Below are 27,391 nucleotides of genomic sequence, written 5' to 3'. Positions count from 1 at the left end.
GTCCGTAATATAGACTCTTCCCCTCACTGCTTCATTCTTAAACCTTAAAGTCATCCAACACATTCCTAGAATTTCTATTCTTTTTCCAGCATAACCCACTGCACGGATGTCTGATTTGCATATAGACAAATTATGATCTTCCGACCAATTCTTTTCAAAGGAATTTTTTGACACAAGAGTGTATAAACTTCCTGAATCTGCTAATATTCTAATCTCCCTTCCATCAAGCGTAATGTTACAGTGTGGCTTTTCTAATTTATCCGTACTTTCCATTTTCACATTAGTATTGGACAATTCTTTGATCTCATTTACCGGAACTTCTTCATGATCTACATTAACCATTAAAAAGATATCGTCGACATATTCGCAGACATCTTCTACCTCTTGAATCTTATTTCTTCCAATCCCCTTTGTTCGACACATCCGAGAGAAATGTCCCCTCTTACCACAATTTCTACATAATGTCCCTCTTGCAGCGCAATTAAGACTAGTAGCTATATGCCCTGGAGCACCACATCTGAAACATTTGATTTCTCTTGGTTGATAACTTGTTTTAGACGACTGGGGTGATACTCTCTTAATGTCAATATTAGACTTTGCGTCCCTTTTGTTGTCATTCTTTTTCTCAATAAGTTCTCTTTCCTTCAGTAACTGGCCAACCTCGGAACCTCCATTCCTTTACATTCTTCTTGTAGCTAAGTAACCATCCCATGACATCAGCTCTAGAAATCTTTACATAATTGTAAACCATACACCAGCTCTACAGGATGTAATTCAGGTGGTGTACTCACTTCGGGACGAAATAGGAACTCTGACGACATTGATTGATAATTTAACTTCCATGATTAGGCTTATGTCACATAGCGGGGCTCAAAGTCAAGATAGTGTAACCCTTGAATAATTCCGTTCCATCTAGTCAATCTACTGTCTAGATAAATCCATCTGTTTCCCAAAACTTAGTTGGGCAGCATAATGTTATTCCTTTGTTTAGCAAGGTGGCCAAACAGAAAAAATGTATATCACCATTCTCCACTACTAATAAAATACCCCTTGCTACATCAAACATTGCCAGGCCCCGACATGTGGAAGCACCAAGAAAGCACTCATTGCTCGATAGGAGCAAGAATACTTACATACCTGCAAACCAACAGTACAGTAACGCTGAAGGGAGGGGGTACCTGAACGTAGTAAAAGCATTTAACACCCATAAAATATATATGGTGAACGTTCCAAAGCTGGATCCTAGCAAAAGCACAAAGTGCGATCCCTTGGATACGTCATGTAAGGGGATGTCGATCTGTGATAAGGGAAGACATCATTAAGGCACGTAGGCTTATCTCCTCCACCAACCGCTTAGATTGTATTGAACTAACCTTACAGAGGGATGAGTTGGCTGAAAACGTATTTGCCCTCGAGTTCAGAACATGCTCCCCCTATTATTCTTCTATCCAGTTAAGGAGACTTCCGCCCGCCAGCCAGTCTAGCCACCATCTTGGGCAGCTCGTGGCTAGCAGGATGGGTAGCTCCATGTTAGAATGCAATGACTGACTGGTGAGAGAGCCTGGGTTACGCATTGGTCGAGTTGATGATTCAGTAGCCCCTAGGGGCAGCCACTTAGCCACAAATTCCAACTGTACTAATAGATTTGTAAAGTCTACCCAAATGTGAGTTTCGCATACTCCCCGTCTAGAGTACTAGCATGAGTTAAGTAATAATCCCCCAGGGCCCACTAATGATTCACTGCATACTTGTCATGAGTCCATAAGGGGCTCACTGATATCGTGGAACATCGCAGGATTGAGTTCAAAATTGATGTCTCCGGAATGGCTTGTTTTTATTAATGGTTTTGATATTTGTCTTTTTTCCAAGAGACATGGCTCTTGACACCACAATATTGTGCAGGTTTTTTAAACTATTACGTCCCAGCAGTAAAAGGAGCAAAAGGTCGGCCTGCAGGTGGTCTAACTATATGGGTTCACAAAGAAATAGGTGTAAGTATTAGGGAACTTCCTTCTAAGAGTAATGACATCCAGGTGCTAAGATTAAATCAAGACACCTCAAAGAACGTTGACATCTACAACGTCTATGTGAGGGGAACTCGAGGGGGCTTTGGACAACCTCCTCGACCTTTACTCAATGGACACCAACGTTATTATTGCAGGTGATCTCAACATAACTTTTGAACCACTTGCCACTCCAGATTGGCACCGCACTGATGAAGAAGATGCTCAGTGGGGAATTCCAAAACTGGAACTTGATCCAGTAAAAAAATGGACGGAGGCGGTCATTCAGATTAAATCTATTTGTTTAGAAAAGGGGCTAAGGGCACTAAATGGTAGGACGCCCCAAGATAGACTAGGGGCAAATACATTTAATAATGGATACAGCAAGAGTAGGATAGATTATATTCTCGCAAGTGCAAAATGTTGTCATATAATTGATGATATGGTTGTAAGGGATCGCCCTGAAAGTGATCATAATCCTTTGTGTGTAACCCATGGATGGTGGAAGCACAAGTCATTGCATAGCGGGGAGGCAGAATTGCATTCCCAGGATGTAGTCCCTACCAATGATATGAGACGGCTCAAATGGTCACGAATAATTGAAAATCGTGGGTCCTTGGTCAGCATTAACAAAGATGTTGATAGCGCTATAATAGAGTTAGAGAATATTTTGTCTTCTAATGAGAAACAAATAGATCAGAAGTCCTGCCACTGGTATAATAAGGAATGCAGGCAGGCAAGAGTCTTTCTTGGGAACACGATTAATCGTGGAGAGACAGTTATAGATCGCACAGCTAGGAAGGAATACAAAAGATCTATGCACTAAGCCAAACGCTCCTGGGATGAACTAAAATGGCAGGACTTCAAAGAGGCTAGTACCCAGAATAACAGTAAATTATTCTGGAACATCATAAAATGGGGCAGAGGGGGCCAACCCGAACAACCGCAAAACCATGTCTTGCAGGAAGACTGGGTCAACCATTTAAAACCACAATATGCCCGTAGTTTAACTGAGAAATACATGGATGACCCCAGCCACGTGTTTTATGCAGAAGAGGCTTTCAAATCTAATTATGTTGTGCTAGCTCTTGGAGCAGTGGTTGGAGGCAGAGCACCAGGTCCAGATGGTGTTCCTGCTAACGTGTTCCTTTATGATAAACCAAGAATGGCAGATATATTCTGTTGTTGGCTAATGCTGTTACCTCTTACCGGATTCCTGGGAAGGGGCAGAAATAATCCCCGTATACAAAAAGGAGACAAATCATTACCGGGGAATTACAGACCCATTAGCCTGATAGACACGATGCAAAAGATTGTGGGCAGGCTGATCCTCAACAAAATCGAAGATTGGATTGAGGATCGTAGTATACTGTCTCCTTTCCAGGCAGGCTTTCGGGCGTATACTAGCACCATCGACCAGGTGTTTCGTTTCATCCTTTTACAGTGGAAGATAGTGATTCTGGCAAAGGCAGTTTGTATGCTGCCTTCGTCTACTTAAGGTCAGCGTTCGATCTTGTTCCCCAATCCAGCTTGTGGGCGACGCTGAATGAATTAGGGCTGCCCACAGAACTTCTTACACTCATAATGAGGTTACACGAGGATAATTATGCCAAAATTCAATGGGGCTCTCAGGGCATGGTCACCAACCTGTTTCCAGTAGAAAGAGGGGCGCACCAGGGCTGTGCTATGGCACCCACATTATTTTCTTGGTATATTAATGGAATAGTTGATTGCATGTCACCAGTGAATACTGATGCCACATCTTTAGCAGGCGTAAAAATCCCCATTTTAACATTTGCGGACGACACATTAATAATTTCAAAGACCCCAAGTGGGCTTCAGCGAGCCCTGTTCATTTTTGAAGAATTTTGCTTTGCTTGTGGTCTTGAAGTTAATGTGTCGAATACAAAATGTATGGCTTTTAATCCACATAGAGCTTTTAAAGGTAGTATTTTAATGAATAATCTACCACTGTAACAAGTTAGAGCGTTTACATACTTGAGGGGTAAACATACATAGTGATTTAAAGTAGAACCTCCAAATTGACATGGCCACATTAAAGCACCGTCAACTCTCGGGAGCATTAAGCATGGAGAACAAAAAGTCACTTACAAAATGAATTAGACCTGTGCTGTAAGTTTACGATATGAAAGTGGTCAGCTCAGCACTTTACGCTGTAAAACTATGGGGGTTTGAGAATATGTCTAATCTGAGTATTTCAGAAAATAAGTTCCTACGCAGTATCACTAATCTCCCCCAGAGTACACCATTATGTCCATTACTATATGATCTTGGTAGAAAGCCTTTATCTGATGTTGTCAAACTGTGTCCAGTGTTATACTGGCGCAGGTTGTGGACTACACCAGAATTGATACCATACGCAGTGGGCTTTATGGACGTAATAAAATCGGATAACTTTCACAAAATCACCTGGCTACGGGGAGTCAGAGAAGTTATAGTAGATATTGGCATGAAAGCGCTCTGGGAGGACCCAACTAAGGCCTGCTTTCCCTCAAAAAAGATCCTAAAAGAAAAGTTTTGGGAGATGGTTACTTAAAACACTCTAAGAAATAGTGATTCAGCCTCTTTGACAGGAATCTTTTTGGAATTGAAACATATTTCGAGCCTTTAATCATATTGGGACATCATAACCAAACCACTGGATAGGAAATTGTATTTTCAGTTGCGGGTAGGTTCGTTGCCCCTAAGATCTTTCACTTCTAGGTGGTCTAACTCAAGTGGTAATAAGTGTTGCGCTTGTGCGGCTTACAAAGAATCAGTCGCACATATGCTTTTTGCCTGTCCCGCCTATGCAGCCCCTTGCCGGGTTTGGCTGAGTCCTATATGTAAACAGCTAGGTACTAGAGGGAGTGCGGAAGCTGAAGTTGCAAAATATCTTGGGTGGATGTGGGCAATAAGGCTGAAATCAATACCTGTGTGAAAGGCTTATGCAAACTGTGATTAGTCAGTATATTGAACCAGTATTGTAAATGACTCCCACCCACCCAAATTCATCCATCTTTTCTATAGCTCAGGCCTAAACCACCAAAGATGAAGCTGTTCTTACTGGGTTCCTACAAACAAGAATTTTGTGCAAGTTTTATCATTTGTAAGTATGGAGTTGTTTAAGATAAGGTTTTGCTCTATTGAAAGTTTATATGCAACCTATATTTAACAAATTTCCCCCAAACAGGATTGTTTTATAATCTATAAACAACATTTATGTATATTTATTGAATATTTTTTGTAATGTGCTTTTATGACTATATGTCGAATAAAACTTGTTTGGATTGGATTGAATATAGTAAATTTAGGGGGGGGGGCGTGGATGACGCTGAGGGTCCCCTTGGGCCGGGAAGTAGGTACCCACCTCAGATCTGATCTGCCAACCACAGCTGAAGGGTAGTCAATCTTGCAAACGCGGAGGGCCAGTCGGCGGTGGGGTGGCTAGCCTAAGGCCGCAGGCAGCGTCCATCCAGACCAATCGCCGCAGGCAGGCCCCATCCACAGGTCTCGGGACAACTGCGAGGAGTCGCAGGAGGTCTGTCGGCCTCAGTAATGGACAATGACGTGCAGGTACCCAATTCAGCAGGATGCCGCCCCTATAGTTCCAGGCAGATCCGTCCGCCAGGCATCCCCGCCTTGGCAGGCCCACCACCCCAAAAAGGCCCCATGGGATTAGGCCATCTACTGGGGTGTCAGCGGGAAGTTGCCGGCTGCGTGTCCGCCGCTGGGGGAGGAGGTCGGGTTTCAAGGAATATGGCCGCAGTGGGAGCCCGGCCATGGACGTGTCGGCGGGCCCAGGCTGGCTCGCAGGTTGTCGCTGCAGCGCCACAAACTCAGATCCCCGGGAGGGCCTCAGAGATCTCCCGCTCGAGGGCTAAAGTCAGTAGGATCTGCCCCAGCCCGCGGCAGCAGCCGGGCTGGTGCCTCAAGGCCCGGGCACAGATCCAAGCGCTGCGGAGGGGCACAGGCACCAGGGCCCGCCGCTCGAGTCTGCGGCAGATCCTCCGGCAATTATGCTTCCCAGCAGGGCCTCCCGCCGCTGGCGCTGCAGGCCTGATCAGCGGCGGCAGAAGTCAGCGCTGGGTGGGGAAGGAAGGGTCGCTCCTCCAAAGCAGATGTGGAGCCCTCCTTTACTCGATCTCCGTTACACCAGGCGCTCAGCAGGGGAGCAGGAGCACAGCGCCGGTGCCTCGGCTCCCAGCCGAGCGAGGCCGCCACGCCAAGCGCCGCTGGAGGAGAGAGCCTCAGAGGATGATCGCCGCCATCTCAGGCCATGTGTACGCCAGGGATCGGAGTCACCCTCGGCAGGCAGGTAGGACTGTGCCCAACCCCTCAATATGGAGCGCTGATCGGGATGAAGGCAGCGGCGAGTGAGTAGCAGGTTGTAGCAGGGCTGATGGCAGCGGATCGTGGCGTGGATGACGGAGGGGTCCAGAGCACTCTTAGAGTGCGACCGCCATCTTGACGCCTCAAGCCACACCCCCTCTGTGCCATATGTTTACTAGGTCATTGTCAACAATGATTGTTTTCAGTTGCGCCGCTGCCCTAGGGTGCGGGTGCCTCACATTTCCAGATCTGTCCCAGTCAGGGTCTGGTATCACGTTATAATCCCCGCCCCAAAGGATCGCCCCGGGACCCAAATGGTCAATCAGCCTCCATACCTCTGCAAAAACATCAGGGTCATCGACATTAGGGCCATATATATGAATCAGCCTGACCGGATGTCAACCAAGTGTGCTGGCTATCATGGCATATCTCCCCTGTGCATCGCAATGGGACTTCCGCAGGCGCCATGGCAGTCCTTTCCTAGCATGCAGCATGTGCGCAGATGATCACAAGTGCAGCTCCTGCAAAAAACATATATCCGTACCTTGTCGGTTCAAATAAGCCATCACCAGATGTGTTTTCTGTTTGTCGTTGAGGCCATCGACATTCCAGGTAATCAATTTAAACTGGGCCATGGATTCCTTTCGCGCCTCTGGGTTCCCTACATTTCTGTGATGCGGCATACCGTAAGCTTGATTTGGGTTTCAGAGGGAGAAGAGGAGGTTGGCAGGCGGGCAGAAAGAAAGACAGAACAATTACTGCATACATTTTTAACACTAAGTCTACCCAATACAAGACCAACCCACCTCCCACAACCACCACCCAATCAGGCTGATTAAAACCCTCTCAATCCCTAAATGGCCATCTATGGCTAACCGTTTGGTGACAAATCGGAACCATCCCTGAGGGGGAACTGCTAAGGGCCCAGCTCATCCCAGTACATATTGCTGGGTGGCAGAACAGGTATCAGGCAGTGGGGCAGAGCTCCCAACCGCCCTGGCAGCGAACATCCCAGACATGCAATCGGTAACACTAAGTTCAGGAAGAGCAATAGTAACTTCTCTGCAGGGTTTTGTGTACAGTCTCACATACTGATTACACAGTTCACAGCAGGAGTGACAGGTGCCACAAGTCTCTTTTAGTTGTTGTCGCTGATGTGGCTCTCAGTCTCGCCATCCCTCTCTGGTCTTGGAGATCGCCCTGCCTGACGAAACCCACGCACATATTTGGTGGCAAGTTTAGGGTATATGAAGTATGAGGTCTTGCCAGCGTGAAAGATGCACAACTTTGAGGGCAAAAGGAGCGAATATAAGATATCTTGCTTCTGGAGCAGTCTTTTCACTGGCAGAAACTCATGCCTGGCCGCCTGCACCGCTAGGGTAAAGTCAGGGTAGAATGATGCAGTGTTTCCGTGGTAGCATACTTTCCGCTGATCTCTCGCCGTCCGGAGTACAGTGTCTCTGTCCCTATAGCTTATCAAGCGGGCGATGGTCGGCCTGAGGGGCCCCCCTGGTGGAGGTCTCGGTGTCAGTGATCTGTGCGCTCGTTCAACTATGCAAACGGCAGTTAGCGATTCACAGCACAGAGATCTCAGCAGGTCTTCGATGTAATATTCCACTAAGGACATGGCGGTGGACTACGGTATTCCCAGAAAGCAAAGATTATTCTGCCTGGATCTGGCCACTTCCAGCACCTTCTCCATGCTGAGGAGTTTCTCCTGTGCGTTTACTCCATCATCTTCGAGTTGGGAGGTGCTCTGTTCCAAACATTCGATTTGTTCATCATGGCCGGTCACTTTGTCTTTCAGCCTGTCTGCAAGAGAATCAATTTTGTGGTTGATTGCGGTGAGGGAGCGCTTCAAGTCCTTGAACATCTCATGGATATTTGGTTCTGTTGAGGTCGCCTCTGTCACTCCCATCACCTGTTGGTCCTCCTCCACAGACTCTGTGCTCTTGGATGTTCTACGCTGGTCTAAGACCAGCTTACACTGCCCAGTGCATTACCCCTGGCAGTGTGGGTCTGCTCCACCCGCCAGGTTCTCCCCGCAGTCAGCAGCACAGCCTGCAGTCCATGCAGGTAGTTGATGATCCGGGGGGTTTTCTGATGGTTTTCCTTAGTGCAGAATCTCAGGCCCGTAGCACCGCGGAAGACATCCATGCCCTCTTTCAGTCCGGGGGAGGCCCTGCAGGGCCGACGCTCCGGGAGAGACCCCTGCCACAACACTGACCTCTGTTTTTTAGCCTGGGTCCGCCGACAGCGATCAGCTCTCCTTCCATTTTGTCGTGGTCGGCAGTAGACCTTAGCCCCAAGACCGCCGGAACAGTGAGGCGTAGTAACGGGTCTCCCGGCACTCCTCTGCGTGTATCTCCCACCTGATGTCTGGCTGCTTGCTGCTGGCAGGCATCCGGATGAGCCTTCAATCCTTGCCAAATCTCACCGCTTTGCACAGGGCGCCCTAGCGGGAGTATAGGAAGCAGGCCTGCCCTTCCCACGGATCCCTCACAGCTCCGCCTGGGGGAAGCTCCACTTTTGCCGGTCCTCCAGCAAAAGCTTTGGTGAGCGTGGTCAAGTGATTGCCAGTGTTTTTGTCGTGCATTTTACACATTTTAATTTGCCAATATAAGTGTGCTATAGAGGCACGTGATCGTGTATTGAACGGTGTTATAAAGCGAAGCAAACCCCTTTGCAGTACGTCCGAGCACTTCAAAATTTACATAGGATCGTATGATATCAAGTAAAAGGGGACATGCTGTATTTTGCCTTCAACACCCCTTGGAGGAAATAAAGATAGTACTAGTACAAATAAATACCCAATTCATTTAGGGCTACTGTGATGTTTACACTTTTCCCCTCTCAACTGCCAAACCGAAACTATGCTTTATTATACTGACGCCACGTAGGCCAACAAACCAGACAAGCGACTGCTTGCACTCTATGGTAAAGTGTATGCAGTGTGTGACTCCGCATGCAGGCTCTCGAACTGCCCCAGTGCTAGTTGAATGGTGACCAGGCATTTGGGGGTTTAACTTTCCTGGCACAACTGGTGCGAAGGAGGGTGATTTGTAAGAAACGTAACACACATTCTACGTCCAGTTGCGCACTGTGCTTATCCCTCAAGCTGTGCCTTCTCCGCCCCCAATGACAAGACTAAAGACCGTATAATAAAACGCACGTTCACAATACTCCCAGCCTCACAATACTTTAGCTCGCGCATTCAGTCCCTCCTCACACCCCTACCGAAAGTATGCATTAACTGTGGGCTCAAGCTGCACACCAGAAGGGTACGTCCACTCTTCCTTCTGCTGCGCGCCGGGAGCCCCTTCCCAAGCAGTACGTTCACTATCTGCACAGCACCAACCATGCGGATTGTAACACCCCTTCTTATTGGCTTGTACCCACTTTTCCAAGAGTTGCACGCATCACCACCAGCCCTCACGTGCCCGTACATTTAACCTGTCCCCACAGCAACACACTCTGCCGGAAACACTTCATGAGCCCTATATTGACCGGTACTAAGCACCCCTCCTTCCTACTTCTCCCTCTTCAAGGGGGGGGGGGCTGCATTCACACTATTAATGCATTGATACCCGTTCCCAGATGATACATTCACACCTGCACACACTGTTCGCCCCCCCCCCCCCCCACCACAGCTGCACTGTAGTGGCACCCCTTCATTGGGCCTGCATTCACTCTATTCCGACAGCTGCACTCTGCTGTCACCCTCCAAGGGCCCTGCATTCACTCGTACCTCACATGGCTCACACCCCTCCTCAGACCTGCATTCACACTTCGCACAGCTGCACATTGCTGGCACTGCCTCTATCCCCCACAGCTGCACCCCTTCCACAGATGATGTATTCGCATTATCTATCAAAACAAGCATTTGCAATGCAATAGGTCTCGCATTTGTGAGAGTTTAAGATATTGGCAATGTAAATAACAATGCATTTTATTTATGTTTTAAAAATCAACAAGTAAATAAAAGGCATTGTCATTTACAACGCCAATAGCTCAAACTCTAGTAAATGCGAGACCTATTGCATTGCAAATGCTTGTATATTCTTATTGTATGACTTCTCCTTTGTGTCTGTAGAAATAATGGAGAATATTTTCATTAGAAACTGCCATATGTAATCTAACTCACGTTTTGAAAAACCTTTTAAATCAGGCTTCACTCCTGTGTCGGATGCATTTGTTAATTCTGTCTCATTTCTCTGACTTTTTGCTTTGTCTGCACGTTTTTATTTTGTACTTCTGAAGCTAACTGCTCTTGAAGTGCTCTGTCTTGTGTTCAGTTCGTAAATTAGTAACAAATCACTTGGACACCTAGTGTGATTTTTATCCATGTCATAACTTGATACATTGGATATTATACTTCGTCTGCCTAACCTTCTACATTATTCTGTGTCCTTGCTTATACGCAGCTGACTCATTATTTTAATACATTGACTTTGTAGCTTCTTATTAAACATGAGATGGAACTTACTGCAAAGATTTTCTACTCCCCGGATAATTCTTTGGTGTCCTCTGGCGTGTCCGAATGTTGGGAAATGCTGTGTTAGTTTGGTTTTCAGGCCTAAGTGATAGTGTCTATTTTGTCGGCCAATTGAATGCTGGACATCGTAGTTGAGAATGTGATGTAGCACCATTCAATGTTTCTTCTTAAATTCAAAAACAAAGTATTGTTTTTAAAATGTGTATTATATTTTCCATTAAAAACAGCTATTTCTTGATGCAAATTTTTTTACCGGCAGACTGCTTACTTAGGTCTCGCATTTATAAGGTTTAAGCCATTGGCATTGTAAATGACTGCCTTTTATTTATGTTTTGAAAACCAAAACATAAATAAAGGCTATTGTCATTTACAATGCCAATGGCTCAAACTGCATAAATGCGAGACCTATTGCATTGCAAATGCTTGTTTCCTGTTTGGGAGGTAGTATCCCCTCAAATGTAATGATTGACGAGCACGGCTACGCGTACTGAAAATTACCGTAAGTAACAGGGGCATTACATTTCCTTAATCCTATAAACGAGGTGCAATCAAAATCTGGATAAAGTAACGTTAAATGTTAGGTTTTCGAGTAGACCTTCTTACTAGGTGTGGCAGTGACTTGATGTGATGGCTCAACGCACACTCAAAATGTGTCTTTCCTATTTGCAAAAAGTTAACAGCTACGAAATCTTTATAATGCTGTTTGCTGATCATGGCAAATCTAGAAATTGCATTTTGGTGTATAGCAGAGTCAAAAACTATTCAAAGTACCCGGTAAACGAGGGTGAGATTAAGTGTATACCACAAGGCTGCGTGCCAAAACACAAACATTCGAGTCTGCTTATTTTAGGACAAGTGCACTTCACTGTAAGCAGAATTCGCGAAAGACGTCAGAAAGGGAAATCGAAAGAAAGACACCCCTCAACTCCCCCCGCCTCAATGTTAACTCCTTCCTACGTTACTTTGGTACTGCTGAAAACATAGAAGAGGGACTTCATACACAAAACTATCCCTCAAGGTTGAAACTACTAATGTGGCCATCTTAAAGACACGGCGTCATCAGATTCTTACTGATAATTGTCGGGTGAAGAAACGAAACACGTCTATAATTTGCAAAATTGTTTCCCTTTCGTTATGCCCAGCATCAGTACTTCGCTGTTAGATTTTATTAAATCATAAAGAATAAAAGTGGCATACAGACAATATTCTCGTAATGTTTTAACTTGTGTGTTCCGTACATTGGAGTTTGAAAAATACAAGAGTCCAGGATCCGATTTCCAAAATGTGTAAATGATCGTGCCTTTTTAGTAAGACAGGTGTTCTAACCACTAGTCGCAAGGTTTAGTTTGTCTTTCTTCACTTTTCATGGCGGTGACACTGACTGTACGGACTGTCATGGCAGCCCCCAGTCGGTGTTGCTGCCGTGCCGGGATGTTGCTGTGGCTGCTGCAAAGAGGAGTGGGCGCGAGGGCACCTAGATACCGGGTGGGGAAGCGTGCCTCCGTGTTACTAAGTCAGTTAAGAAGCGCCCAGAGCGGAGCTTGGAGCAACAAACATGCTGCCAGTGTGGAGGTTGACGTGGGGGGAAAAGGTAAAGAGCAGCAGAGTAGAAAACACACATGGGTCAACAAATTTGCTACGTGCAGGGCACAATTCCTAACAAGCTTTGGCAACGCGAAAGTGAAAGTGATTACTCGCGTGCTATGGAGGAAAGACACATGGCGCTGCGCGCGTGCACGTTCACGTGTACTGAAGCTTTAGGCCACGGCAGCACTTTGAAAAGCCTGTATACAAAATGTCTCGGCCAGATCAGCGCAAGCGCTGGATCAGACGAGACCTAAAAAGAGGGAGTAGGAGGATTGGGCTAGTTTCACCCTCCTATTACGTTCAGAGTACAGCAAAATTAATCCATAAATAACGGATCATGAGAACCTAGCCAAGGCGAAAGTGTGGGTTCAACAATTTGGTGTGAACCTCAACTTTCAATCGAAAAGAAAAGTTTCTTTTCTTCAGTCCCCTCACTTACCCAGGGTTGCGCCTAGGTGACATGCTTCATCATTGGGGCCATCCCAAGCATCTACTGCTTGGGGCGTGCTGCGACTTGCGAAGTTATGTAGGAGCAGCACTTGTTTTTTGTGAATATATGTGTAGTGCAGTGTAAGGGGAGTGGTGTTTGTGCTAATTTAAAAATATACCTAACTAGTGAGCTAATGCTTTATTCCTGCTCCTAGTTAGCAAGATTAACAAGCATTGGCATAGCCAATAAGCCTCGCTTTTGGGACCTTATAAGTGTTTAGCCATGCAACAGTTGATGTTGTTGCACCAAGGATATTGTGCTGCATAGCTAGATACTTAGAAGGTCCCAAAGGCGAGACCTATTGGCTATGCCAATGCTTGTTTCTTTTACACAGGTGTGCCCTGAGGCAACAGCAAGATTTAACAACTGTGTTAAATATAGATTTAGGACGTGCACAATCCACCTCAAGACTTGTCTTAGATCAAGCCTAAAACAAAAGTAGGAGGCATTAGAGTTGGTCCACAAGATGAAACAAAACCTCTGCATTAAGTGTTCTCCAATGTGACTCTTACTTCACTTTATAAGTGTGTGTGTGTGATAAATTGTGTGTGTGTGTGATAAATTGTGTGTGTGTGAGAGAAATTTGTGTGTGTGAGAGAGAAAGTGTGAGAGAAAGAGTGTGAGAGAGTGTGAAAAAGTGTGTGTGTGTGAGTGAGTGTGAGAAAGAGTGTGTGAGTGTTAAAAAGTGTGTCTGTGAAAAAGTGTGTGTGAGAGAGAGAGTGTGAAAATGAATGCGTGTGAGAAAGTATGTGTGCGAGAAAGTGCGAGAAAGTGTGTGTGCGAGAAAGTGTGCGTGGGAGAATGTGTGCGTGGGAGAATGTGTCCGTGGGAGAATGTGTGTGTGGGAGAATGTGTGCATGCCAGAATGTGTGCATGCGAGAAAGTGTGCATGCGAGAAAGTGTGCGTGCGAGAAAGTGTGCGTGCGAGAAAGTGTGCGTGAGAAAGCGTGCGAGAGTGCATGGGAGAGAGTGCGTGAGAGAGTGCGTGTGAGAGAGACAGTGTGTGTGAGAGAGGGTGAGAGAGTGAGTGTGAGAGTGTGTGTGTGAGAGTGAGTGTGCCCCCAATATCATGTTTCAATATAGGACACTGGTAATTCAGCCATTGGTCCAATAATATACATTCTAGATTAACCAGGAAGAAAAAGAACATTTTAGGTCTGCAATGGATAAAAGGTGAAAGCATGCGAGCTTCAATGGCAGAAGAGACATTCAGTTGCTTTCCACTGGAAGCAGACCTGTCCCAGTGCAAAGAATCGCGCTCCAAGCCTATCCCTTACAGCGTTGAGTAACAGGGTGCAGTGAAGGAAACGTTCAAGGCTAGCTGGTGTCCATATGTAACTGGAGGGGCATGCTTTAAAAAAACACTTTTCTCTTGAGGTTCTGTCTGCTAAAACATTTTCTAATCTTTATTTAATGCAATATTGGCTAGAGGAGAGAAGCCGGAGTAAAGTTCTCTAGGTTTATAGTCTGGAAACTTACCTACACTCAGCAGTCTTTTCCGCCTGACTCCAGAATGGGGCTGTCGCTCTGTCCTTACACAATGGCAACCCCTGGCTTGCTATCTCCATCTGATGCCCATGTGTCCAGCGGTTGAAATAACACCCTGCACCGCCCTGTGTGTGCTGGAGCAGACCGCCCTGCACAGTACAAGCAGGGCACGCAGGGAAACTCTGGAGTAGGGATCACACGCCCTTCTTCAGCACATAGCAGTAAACATTTATAGGGCTTTTCTGTAACCACCTCTTATATTATTAACCCAGGTGCTTCGGGAAGTGTATGGGACTTCATTTCACTAAAGGCGAGCAAGCCTTACTGTTTTTTGGAGGTAGGACTACAGCATACTAACTCTTCATACAAATAAAGAAGTACCTGGCGAGCTTCAAACCTTACAAATGCTGTGCTCTCCTACGAATAGGATACCAAAGTCATGAATGCAGGACTCTTGAGTGGAAACAGACACACGCAGAGGAATATCTCATATAACAAGTAATCCAGTAAAACAACAAATTACAATGAAAGGAATGGCAAACATCATAATATAAATATTTACCGGCTTACATCAAAAGAAAGCGGTTCTGAGATGTGGCATGAAGAGCCAGTACATTAAGAGCCACTGAGCGGCAGAATCATTTTTGATGCAAATGGGACAGTAGCAGCGTCTACAAACAGCACGCCAGCCTACATTTCACCTTTGGAACATGGCAGAAGAAGAGCTGCTCGTAGGTGTCTTGAGACGTTCACCCAGCTCCCCCTCCCCCTCCTTCCAAGTTAGACGTACAATCTTGGCACGTCATTAATGGAATACTATAGAGGCCTTTGACCTATAAGGGCATTTAACCCCTTCTGTGCCCATGACGAGCTGGACTCGTCATGGAGCACAGTCGCGCTGTGCCCATGACGAGTCCAGCTCGTCATGGGACCCACCCTTGGGGGAAGCGCTGGCGCTCCCTCCGTGATTCGTCGATTTTATTTTTTTTTACTGGGGAGGCAGGGGAAGACCTTCCCCTGCCTCCCCCCGCCCGCGTCATCAATGACGTCAGCGCGCGAGCCGCGCTGACGTCACCGGAGGCTTCCCCTTTGCTCTCCGAGGCTCAGGAAGCCATTTGCTTCCTGCGCGTCGGAGAGTAAAGGTCAGTTTTGGGGCTGGGGAGGGGGTATTAGTGCATCGGTGGGTTAGGTAGGGTGGGGGCACAATGTTGGGGGGGGTAGAAATGTTTTTATGTAGGCTCCGCTTTGTTCCTGCGCTTGGATCGTCCAAGTGCAGGGGCTTCTATGTGAAATGGATCCAAAAAATAAACGCTCGTTTTCGGTTTTGTCTCGTTTTCTGTGTGATGGGTGCTGCTAGCGTGGGATGGGGGTGGGGGGCGAAATAAAGTCAGCCATAGGGGTTGCAAAGTGGCCAGATTGATTTTATTTGCATCCAAATACACCAGCATCAGAGTTTGCCAGTGCAGTGTGACTTTCGTTGTCTCGTGTAACTTTGAACAGCATTGTTGTACCAAGGGGGGGCGAAAGAAAGTAAGACAGAGGGGTTGCAAAGTGGCCAGATTGATTTTATTTGCTTCCAAGTACACCAGCATCAGAGTTTGCCAGTGATGTGCTTCTTTCGTTTTTTTGTCTTCCTTTGAACAGTATTGTTGTTCCCAGGGGGGGCGAAATAAAGTAAGCCATAGGGGTTGCAAAGTGGCCAGATTGATTTTATGTGCATCCAAGTACACCAGCATCACATAGTTTTCCAGTGAAGTGCTTCTTTCGTTTTCTGGTCTTCCTTTGAACAGCATTGTTGTTCCCCGGGGGCAAAATAAAGTTAGACAGAGGGATTGCAAAGTGGCCAGATTGATTTTATTTGCATCCAAGTACACCAGCATCAGAGTTTGCCAGTGCACTGCGACTTTCGTTTTCTCGTCTAACTTTGAACAGTATTGTTGTTCCCAGGGGGGGCGAAATAAAGTAAGACAGAGGGGTTGCCAAGTGGCCAGATTGTTTTTATTTGCATCCAAGTACACCAGCATCAGAGTTTGCCTGTGTATTGCTACTTTCGTTTTCTCGTCTTCCTTTGAGCAGCATTGTTGTTCCCAGGGGGGGCCAAATAAAGTCAGCCATAGGGGTTGCAAAGTGGCCAGATTGATTTTATTTGCATCCAAATACACCAGCATCAGAGTTTGCCAGTGCAGTGCGACTTTCGTTTTCTCGTGTAACTTTGAACAGCATTGTTGTACCAAGGGGGGGGCGAAAGAAAGTAAGAGAGAGGGGTTGCAAAGTGGCCAGATTGATTTTATTTGCTTCCAAGTACACCAGCATAAGAGTTTGCCAGTGATGTGCTTCTTTCGTTTTTTTGTCTTCCTTTGAACAGTATTGTTGTTCCCAGGGGGGGCGAAATAAAGTAAGCCATAGGGGTTGCAAAGTGGCCAGATTGATTTTATGTGCATCCAAGTACACCAGCATCACATAGTTTTCCAGTGAAGTGCTACTTTCGTTTTCTGGTCTTCCTTTGAACAGCATTGTTGTTCCCCGGGGGCAAAATAAAGTTAGACAGAGGGATTGCAAAGTGGCCAGATTGATTTCTTTTAGATCTTGTGATCGGTGGGTGCTGGTAGGGGAGTCGGGGGTGAAACAAAATAAGTCAGAGGGGTTGCAAAGTGCCCTGTTTTTTTTTTTTAGTATACAAATACACCAGCATCACAGAGTTTGCCAGTGAAGTGCTACTTTCGTTTACTCGTGTAACGTTGAAGAGCATTGTTGTTCCCAGGGGGGGCGAAATAAAGTGAGACAGAGGGGTTGCAAAGTGGCCAGATTGATTTTATTTGCTTCCAAGTACACCAGCATCAGAGTTTGCCAGTGAAGTGCTACTTTCGTTTTCTCGTCTTCCTTTGAGCAGCATTGTTGTTCCCAGGGGGGGCGAAATAAAGTCAGCCATAGGGGTTGCAAAGTGGCCAGATTGATTTTATTTGCATCCAAATACACCAGCATCAGAGTTTGCCAGTGCAGTGCGACTTTCGTTTTCTCGTGTAACTTTGAACAGCATTGTTGTACCAAGGGGGGGGCGAAAGAAAGTAAGACAGAGGGGTTTCAAAGTGGCCAGATTGATTTTATTTGCTTCCAAGTACACCAGCATCAGAGTTTGCCAGTGATGTGCTTCTTTCGTTTTTTTTGTCTTCCTTTGAACAGTATTGTTGTTCCCAGGGGGGGCGAAATAAAGTAAGCCATAGGGGTTGCAATGTGGCCAGATTGATTTTATGTGCATCCAAGTACACCAGCATCACATAGTTTTCCAGTGAAGTGCTACTTTCGTTTTCTGGTCTTCCTTTGAACAGCATTGTTGTTCCCCGGGGGCAAATAAAGTTAGACAGAGGGATTGCAAAGTGGCCAGATTGATTTTATTTGCATCCAAGTACACCAGCATCAGAGTTTGCCAGTGCAGTGCGACTTTCGTTTTCTCGTCTAACTTTGAACAGTATTGTTGTTCCCAGGGGGGGCGAAATAAAGTAAGACAGAGGGGTTGCCAAGTGGCCAGATTGTTTTTATTTGCATCCAAGTACACCAGCATCAGAGTTTGCCAGTGTATTGCTACTTTCGTTTTCTCATCTAACTTTGAACAGCATTGTTGAAAGACATTTGGGATAGGCAATGTTGATGTCGCATCACTACGTTTTGGGCCCTTGCCTGCCGTGGGTACTTGGGCCTCCCACACAAGTGAGGTACCATTTTTACCGGGAGACCTGGGGGAACGCTGGGTGGTGGTAAATTTGTGTGAGCCCGGTGATGCCACTACTTTCCCACCCCAAAATGTGTGAAAAAAGTGATTTTTTCAGCAAAAATTGAGGTTTGCAGGGGATTCTGGGTAAGGAAACGTTGGGGGATCCACGCAAGCCATACCTCCCTAGAAGCCGCCGGGTGTCTAGTTTTCAGAAATGCGTGGGTTTGGTAGGTTTCCCTAGATGGCCGCCGAGCACCGGGCCAAAAACCTAAGTGACCCCCCTTGCAAAACCAGGTGGTTTTGCGACAGGCCATTTTGATGTCGCCTCACTGCGTTTTGGGCCCTTGCCTGCCGCGGGTACTTGGGCCTCCCACACAAGTGAGGCACCATTTTTACCGGGAGACCTGGGGGAACGCTGGGTGGTGGTAAATTTGTGTGAGCCCGGTGATGCCACTACTTTCCCACCCCAAAATGTGTGAAAATAGTGATTTTTTCAGCAAAAATTGAGGTTTGCAGGGGATTCTGGGTAAGGAAACGTTGGGGGATCCACGCAAGCCATACCTCCCTGGAAGCCGCCGGGTGTCTAGTTTTCAGAAATGCGTGGGTTTGGTAGGTTTCCCTAGATGGCCGCCGAGCACCGGGCCAAAAACCTAAGTGACCCCCCTTGCAAAACCAGGTGGTTTTGCGATAGGCCATTTTGATGTCGCCTCACTGCGTTTTGGGTCCTTGCCTGCCGCGGGTACTTGGGCCTCCCACACAAGTGAGGCACCATTTTTACCGGGAGACCTGGGGGAACGCTGGGTGGTGGTAAATTTGTGTGAGCCCGGTGATGCCACTACTTTCCCACCCCAAAATGTGTGAAAAAAGTGATTTCTTCAGCTAAAATTGAGGTTTGCAGGGGATTCTGGGTAAGGAAACGTTGGGGGATCCACGCAAGCCATACCTCCCTGGAAGCCGCCGGGTATCTAGTTTTCAGAAAAGTCTGGGTTCGGTAGGTTTCCCTAGGTGCCGGCAGGGCTAGGGTTAAAAAACTACAGCTAGTCACTTTGCCAAAAAAGGGTCATTTTTCACTGCAAAATGGAGGTGTGACCACGTTGCGTTTTGCGCCGTTTCCTGTCGCGGGCACTAGGCTGACCCGCACAAGTGAGGTACCATTTTTCTCGTAGGACTTTGGGGAACGCGGGGTGGGTGGAAATTTGTGGATCCACGGAGATTCCAGAACTTTCCATCCCAGAAATGTGGGGAAAATGTGTTTTTTTTGTCATTTTTTTACGTTTGCAAGGGATTCTGGGTAACAGACCATGGTGGGAGGCAGTCAAGTCACCCCATCCTGGATTCCCCTGGGTGTCTAGTTTTCAAAAATGTATAGGTTTGCTAGGTTTCCCTAGGTGCCGGCAGGGCTAGGGTTCAAAAACTACAGCTAGTCACTTTGCCAAAAAAGGGTCATTTTTCACTGCAAAATGGAGGTGTGACCACGTTGCGTTTTGCGCCGTTTCCTGTCGCGGGCACTAGGCCGACCCGCACAAGTGAGGTACCATTTTTCTCATAGGACTTTGGGGAACGCGGGGTGGGTGGAAATTTGTGGATCCACGCAGATTCCAGAACTTTCCATCCCAGAAATGTGGGGAAAATGTGTTTTTTTTCCATTTTTTTACGTTTGCAAGGGATTCTGGGTAACAGACCATGGTGGGAGGCAGTCAAGTCACCCCATCCTGGATTCCCCTGGGTGTCTAGTTTTCAAAAATGTATAGGTTTGCTAGGTTTCCCTAGATGCCGGCAGGGCTAGGGTTCAAAAACTACAGCTAGTCACTTTGCCAAAAAAGGGTCATTTTTCACTGCAAAATGGAGGTGTGACCACGTTGCGTTTTGCGCCGTTTCCTGTCGCGGCACTAGGCCGACCCGCACAAGTGAGGTACCATTTTTCTCGTAGGACTTTGGCGAACGCGGGGTGGGTGGAAATTTGTGGATCCATGCAGATTCCAGAACTTTCCATCCCAGAAATGTGGGGAAAAGGTGTTTTTTTTGTCATTGTTTTACGTTTGCAAGGGATTCTGGGTAACAGACCATGGTGGGAGGCAGTCAAGTCACCCCATCCTGGATTCCCCTGGGTGTCTAGTTTTCAAAAATGTATAGGTTTGCTAGGTTTCCCTAGGTGCCGGCAGGGCTAGGGTTCAAAAACTACAGCTAGTCACTTTGCCAAAAAAGGGTCATTTTTCACTGCAAAATAAAGGTGTGACCACGTTGCGTTTTGCGCCGTTTCCTGTCGCGGGCACTAGGCCGACCCGCACAAGTGAGGTACCATTTTTCTCGTAGGACTTTGGGGAATGCGGGGTGGGTGGAAATTTGTGGATCCACGCAGATTCCAGAACTTTCCATCCCAGAAATGTGGGGAAAATGTGTTTTTTTTGTCATTTTTTTACGTTTGCAAGGGATTCTGGGTAACAGACCATGGTGGGAGGCAGTCAAGTCACCCCATCCTGGATTCCCCTGGGTGTCTAGTTTTCAAAAATGTATAGGTTTGCTAGGTTTCCCTAGGTGCCGGCAGGGCTACGGTTCAAAAACTACAGCTAGTCACTTTGCCAAAAAAGGGTCATTTTTCACTGCAAAATGGAGGTGTGACCACGTTGCGTTTTGCGCCGTTTCCTGTCGCGGGCACTAGGCCGACCCGCACAAGTGAGGTACCATTTTTCTCGTAGGACTTTGGGGAACGCGGGGTGGGTGGAAATTTGTGGATCCACGCAGATTCCAGAACTTTCCATCCCAGAAATGTGGGGAAAATGTGTTTTTTTTGTCATTTTTTTACGTTTGCAAGGGATTCTGGGTAACAGACCATGGTGGGAGGCAGTCAAGTCACCCCATCCTGGATTCCCCTGGGTGTCTAGTTTTTAAAAATGTATAGGTTTGCTAGGTTTCCCTAGGTGCCGGCAGGGCTAGGGTTCAAAAACAACAGCTAGTCACTTTGCCAAAAAAGGGTCATTTTTCACTGCAAAATGGAGGTGTGACCACGTTGCGTTTTGCGCCGTTTCCTGTCGCGGGCACTAGGCCGACCCGCACAAGTGAGGTACCATTTTTCCCGTAGGACTTTGGGGAACGCGGGGTGGGTGGAAATTTGTGGATCCACGCAGATTCCAGAACTTTCCATCCCAGAAATGTGGGGAAAATGTGTTTTTTTTGTCATTTGTTTTACGTTTGCAAGGGATTCTGGGTAACAGACCATGGTGGGAGGCAGTCAAGTCACCCCATCCTGGATTCCCCTGGGTGTCTAGTTTTCAAAAATGTATAGGTTTGCTAGGTTTCCCTAGGTGCCGGCAGGGCTAGGGTTCAAAAACTACAGCTAGTCACTTTGCCAAAAAAGGGTAATTTTTCACTGCAAAATGGAGGTGTGACCACGTTGCGTTTTGCGCCATTTCCTGTCGCGGGCACTAGGCCGACCCGCACAAGTGAGGTACCATTTTTCTCGTAGGACTTTGGGGAACGCGGGGTGGGTGGAAATTTGTGGATCCATGCAGATTCCAGAACTTTCCATCCCAGAAATGTGGGGAAAAGGTGTTTTTTTTGTCATTTTTTTACGTTTGCAAGGGATTCTGGGTAACAGACCATGGTGGGAGGCAGTCAAGTCACCCCATCCTGGATTCCCCTGGGTGTCTAGTTTTCAAAAATGTATAGGTTTGCTAGGTTTCCCTAGGTGCCGGCAGGGCTAGGGTTCAAAAACAACAGCTAGTCACTTTGCCAAAAAAGGGTCATTTTTCACTGCAAAATGGAGGTGTGACCACGTTGCGTTTTGCGCCGTTTCCTGTCGCGGGCACTAGGCCGACCCGCACAAGTGAGGTACCATTTTTCTCGTAGGACTTTGGGGAACGCGGGGTGGGTGGAAATTTGTGGATCCACGCAGATTCCAGAACTTTCCATCCCAGAAATGTGGGGAAAATGTGTTTTTTTTGTCATTTGTTTTACGTTTGCAAGGGATTCTGGGTAACAGACCATGGTGGGAGGCAGTCAAGTCACCCCATCCTGGATTCCCCTGGGTGTCTAGTTTTCAAAAATGTATAGGTTTGCTAGGTTTCCCTAGGTGCCGGCAGGGCTAGGGTTCAAAAACTACAGCTAGTCACTTTGCCAAAAAAGGGTAATTTTTCACTGCAAAATGGAGGTGTGACCACGTTGCGTTTTGCGCCATTTCCTGTCGCGGGCACTAGGCCGACCCGCACAAGTGAGGTACCATTTTTCTCGTAGGACTTTGGGGAACGCGGGGTGGGTGGAAATTTGTGGATCCATGCAGATTCCAGAACTTTCCATCCCAGAAATGTGGGGAAAAGGTGTTTTTTTTGTCATTTTTTTACGTTTGCAAGGGATTCTGGGTAACAGACCATGGTGGGAGGCAGTCAAGTCACCCCATCCTGGATTCCCCTGGGTGTCTTGTTTTCAAAAATGTATAGGTTTGCTAGGTTTCCGTAGGTGCCGGCAGGGCAAGGGTTCAAAAACTACAGCTAGTCACTTTGCCAAAAAAGGGTCATTTTTCACTGCAAAATGGAGGTGTGACCACGTTGCGTTTTGCGCCGTTTCCTGTCGCGGGCACTAGGCCGACCCGCACAAGTGAAGTACCATTTTTCTCGTAGGACTTTGGGGAACGCGGGGTGGGTGGAAATTTGGGGATCCACGCAGATTCCAGAACTTTCCATCCCAGAAATGTGGGGAAAATGTGTTTTTTTTGTCATTTTTTTACGTTTGCAAGAGATTCTGGGTAACAGACCATGGTGGGAGGCAGTCAAGTCACCCCATCCTGGATTCCCCTGGGTGTCTAGTTTTCAAAAATGTATAGGTTTGCTAGGTTTCCCTAGGTGGCGGCAGGGCTAGGGTTAAAAAACTACAGCTAGTCACTTTGCCAAAAAACGGTCATTTTTCACTGCAAAATGGAGGTGTGACCACGTTGCGTTTTGCGCCGTTTCCTGTCGCGGGCACTAGGCCGACCCGCACAAGTGAGGTACCATTTTTCTCGTAGGACTTTGGGGAACGCGGGGTGGGTGGGAATTTGTGGATCCATGCAGATTCCAGAACTTTCCATCCCAGAAATGTGGGGAAAATGTGTTTTTTTTGTCATTTTTTACGTTTGCAAGGGATTCTGGGTAACAGACGATGGTGGGAGGCAGTCAAGTCACCCCATCCTGGATTCCCCTGGGTGTCTAGTTTTCAAAAATGTATAGGTTTGGTAGGTTTCCCTAGGTGCCGGCAGGGCTAGGGTTAAAAAACTACAGCTAGTCACTTTGCCAAAAAAGGGTCATTTTTCACTGCAAAATGGAGGTGTGACCACGTTGCGTTTTGCGCCGTTTCCTGTCGCGGGCACTAGGCCGACCCGCACAAGTGAGGTACCATTTTTCTCGTAGGACTTTGGGGAACGCGGGGTGGATGGAAATTTGTGGATCCACGCAGATTCCAGAACTTTCCATCCCAGAAATGTGGGGAAAATGTGTTTTTTTTGTCATTTTTTTACGATTGCAAGGGATTCTGGGTAACAGACCATGGTGGGAGGCAGTCAAGTCACCCCATCCTGGATTCCCCTGGGTGTCTAGTTTTCAAAAATGTATAGGTTTGCTAGGTTTCCCTAGGTTCTGGCAGGGCTAGGGTTCAAAAACTACAGCTAGTCACTTTGCCAAAAAGGGGTCATTTTTCACTGCAAAATTGAGGTGTGACCACCTTGCGTTTTGCACCGTTTCCTGTCGCGGGCACTAGGCCGACCCACACAAGTGAGGTACCATTTTTCTCGAAAGACTTTGGGGGACGCGGGGTGGGTGGAAATTTGTGGATCCACGCAGATTCCGGAACTTTCCACGACAGAAATGTGTGGAAAATGTGTTTTTTTTGTCATTTTTTTACGTTTGCAAGGGATTCTGGGTAACAGACCATGGTGGGAGGCAGTCAAGTCACCCCATCCTGGATTCCCCTGGGTGTAAAAAAGAAGTCATTCTAAAAAATGACTGATAATTCTCATGCTAGTATGAGTATTCCCAATTTCAGAAATGTGCAAATATCTACTGTTTCTAAACTCTATATTTTGTTCCCATTTCAGAAATACATAGGTGTCTTTCATACCGATTTTTCCATGTACACTTTTTTACAGAATAATTACTATATACCCGGTACATAATAAAAAACCATTGCAAGTTACTACTCAGTTTTTGGCTCTGGGTTCGTCTGGTTCTTGGTGAACCTACAAGTCCTATATATCCCCACAACCAGTAATGTCCAGGGGATGCAACGGTATATTGCTTTCAAAGAGCTGTCATAATTAGAAGAAGTTACAGGTGAAAATGTTGACACAAAAGGCTGTTTTTTTCAACTAAATTTCAATTTATCCTACATTTAACTGTTTGTTTCTATAAAAAAACCTTGATGGATCTACACAAATGACCCCTTGCTGAATTCAGAATGTTGTCTTCTTTTCGAAAATGTATAGCTTTCCAGGATCCACTATTGCTTTTGTACCCATTTCTGCCACTAACTGGAAGGAGGTCAAAAGCACAAAAATAGCAAAAATAGGCTATGTCCCAGAAAAATGCCAAAACTGTGTAAAAAATGTTGGGTTTCTGACAAAAGTCAAGTATCCCCGAAAAGCTGGGAAAATGGTGATTTCAACCCCACAAACCCTTTTTTGATAACATTTGCAGGGAAAAACCCAGATGCTTTCATTTGCAGCCCGTTTTTCCAATTTTTAAAAAAAATAAAAAATGTTTGCTGTATTTTGGCTCTTTTCTGTGACCCCTCCAGGGGAATCCACAAACCCTGAGTACCTTTAGAATCCCCATGATGTTGGAAGAAAAGGACGCAAATTTGGCGTGGATACCTAATGTGGTCAAAAAGTTACAGGGGCCTAAGCGCGCACTACCCCAAATAGCCAAAAAAAGGCCTGGCACAGGAGGGGGAAAAGGCCTGGCAGCGAAGGGGTTAAGTGCACGAAGTCAACTTACTCCAATTCTACTTACACGTTTTAAAAATAAACATACAATCCAACTAGCAGCAAAAAAACACAGTTCACTGACTAAGCTCCATGAATATGTATTGTATTGAATGTTTCCTTTTACTGTTTTACCATATATTTTATTTTTATTTATTTTTTGTTCTTTGGGGTGGGGGTGTTGTAGTGTATTTAAGCTATTATTACACATTGTCAGAGGCACGCTCATGTCTGTGTTTACTTATGCCTTGTTTACCTTTTCTGGAATGGATCGGTGGTCGGGGACTCAAAGTTAACTTCTCTCAGCTGCAATTGGGTTCCCGAGCTGAGCGGTCTGTCCAGGTCGTGGGCAATCTTCGAGGATAAATTAATAAATTACCTCTTAATTACTTTTCGTTCTCCGGTGCCTTCCTTCTTCACAAGAAGATTGGCCTCTGTGTTTTTCATTCTTTATGATCAAAATCTGAGCCTGGGAGCCTTCACAAACTGTGCTGCTGAGGCAAGGGGTTCCTTTTACAAGGGCCAACCTTAGATGAAGTTAAAACATTTTAGTGAAAATTCGCCAATTTTCCTCATGTCGCAATTCCTGGGCACTTTAGCTGATTTGTAAGCGTTCCACTCCAGTGTGTTTGGAACAAACGCAGCCCTTGTTAACATCTGAAATGGTCGGAGACAATGGCAGGGAATCGCAGCGCGGCCCGGAGACAAAGGGGCTGGACGGGCCGGCGGAGGAGGCCCCATATGTCTGCAGGGAGGAGGCCTGACACGGGCGGCGGCGTGAGGCGGGAGGGACGTGCTGAGGCTGCTGTAGTGCACATCGTTGCAGAGGGCAGAGCAGGGCGGTCTGTGAAGGACTGTCCGTGCCTAGAGGAGCACAGACCAGAACATAGGCGGCCTGTAGAGCGTGACAGCCGTGCAGTAAAACCCAGGCCCTTAAGGAGCTGGTAAATGCCTGACTGCCGGGCAGCATATGATGAGAGTGAGTCTGTACGTAGGAGCCATGCCCACACAGGGCAGGGTGGTCTGTGGAGCGTGATAGCCGTGCAGTGAAATAAGTCTGGAGCAGGAGGCAGCCCACACTGGGGAGGCGGGGCGTGCGGCAGCTAAGCGCTAGCTTTAAAGAAAAATAAATGAATTAAAAAAACAGAGCGCGGTGTCCCTGAAGCAGGCACCGCACTTTAAATTAAAGTAAATAACACCCAACCAGTCACAGCTGCCAGGCTCGGGGCTAGCGAGGGAATGCAGCTGCCACACTGCCTCAGATGCTCGCTCCTGCAAGCAAAAGGCTGTGGGAGTGAACATTTGCTAAAGAGGTGAGACATGCGCCCGCCATTAGCCTTGCAGGCTACAAAAACATAAACAAGCCGAGGTGACAAGAAGGGCTGGGCGAGAAGGGAGGGGGGAATGCCAGCAACAGAGGAGCCTGATCAAAGCTGACGAAAGGGGAGGGGGAGAAGGGAGGAGGGAGTGCGAGCAGCAGCTGTGCACGTGCACGCCAACGTGCACTCAAGCTTTAGGCCTGCCAAATCATGTGGGTAGCACTTTTGAAAACCCACTTACAAAATGTCTCAAAGAGACACCTTGCGCTGTCTCAGCGAGACCTAAAAAGGGGGTTAATAAAAGGGAAAAATAACAGTTATGTAATTATAGTCCCTACTATTGTGTCGACATGTTTCGAGGTGTCCCCTAAACCTCTTCTTCAGGACAGCACGGGGGCCAGCCCCATGTGTACCACTCCGTGCAAGACCTAAATTAAGGTGAAACAAAAATATTATTTAAATTGCACACCTATTGTGTGCGCAATGATACCATACATACGGTTAAAACTGAACATGTAGTATCTGTGTTTGGAGAAGAAAAATAGATTGCAAATTAGTTCATACTGCCTGCCCCGGTGAGCAGGTTGTGATCTTACGCAGCGCTTAATCAATAGTGTTGTTGGCTTTAAAAATAAACAGTACTTAGTGCTCATATCATGTGTGGAAAACAATCTACCACACTCGTTGTCTCTATATTGAGAAAGCAGAATTAAAACCACAATTAGTACACTCATGTTTCTGGACAAAGACTTTAACATACGCAACATGTAACATAACACAAACCGTGATGGAACGTACTTATTTAGTAGCAGTAAAATGCCCATGGTCTGTCTGGGTGGAGGGGCCTGTAGAACCCTGAAGGATAATGGGAAAAAAACGGATGGATTAGAACTGCAAGGTGTTTCAAAGTATATATGCATCACTCGCACGTAGATCGGAAAATGCGGGGAAAATCCCAATATTAGGTTCCTGTTGAGAAAAAGGGAATCTTACTGTGCTCGGCTGCTCTCCGTCTGTGTGAC

At 46.7% G+C, this 27,391-nt stretch overlaps 1 long non-coding RNA gene across 2 annotated transcripts in view; it reads right to left on the bottom strand.

Moving 5' to 3' along the window:
• The window catches only part of LOC146801384 (uncharacterized), a 217,619-nt gene that overhangs the window by 13,630 nt on the left and 176,598 nt on the right, over positions 1 to 27,391 (bottom strand). For both annotated transcript variants that reach the window (XR_014968052.1, XR_014968051.1), the window contains exon 2: positions 27,168 to 27,224. This is a non-coding gene — a long non-coding RNA (uncharacterized LOC146801384). The remainder of the gene's footprint in view (positions 1 to 27,167; positions 27,225 to 27,391) is intronic.

Source organism: Triturus cristatus, chromosome 8 (genome assembly GCF_964204655.1).
Source record: "Triturus cristatus chromosome 8, aTriCri1.1, whole genome shotgun sequence".
In the NCBI taxonomy this organism is placed as follows: Eukaryota; Metazoa; Chordata; class Amphibia; order Caudata; family Salamandridae; genus Triturus; species Triturus cristatus.
The sequence above is the reverse complement of the archived record's forward strand: the minus strand, read 5'-3'. Positions and strand labels throughout refer to the sequence as shown.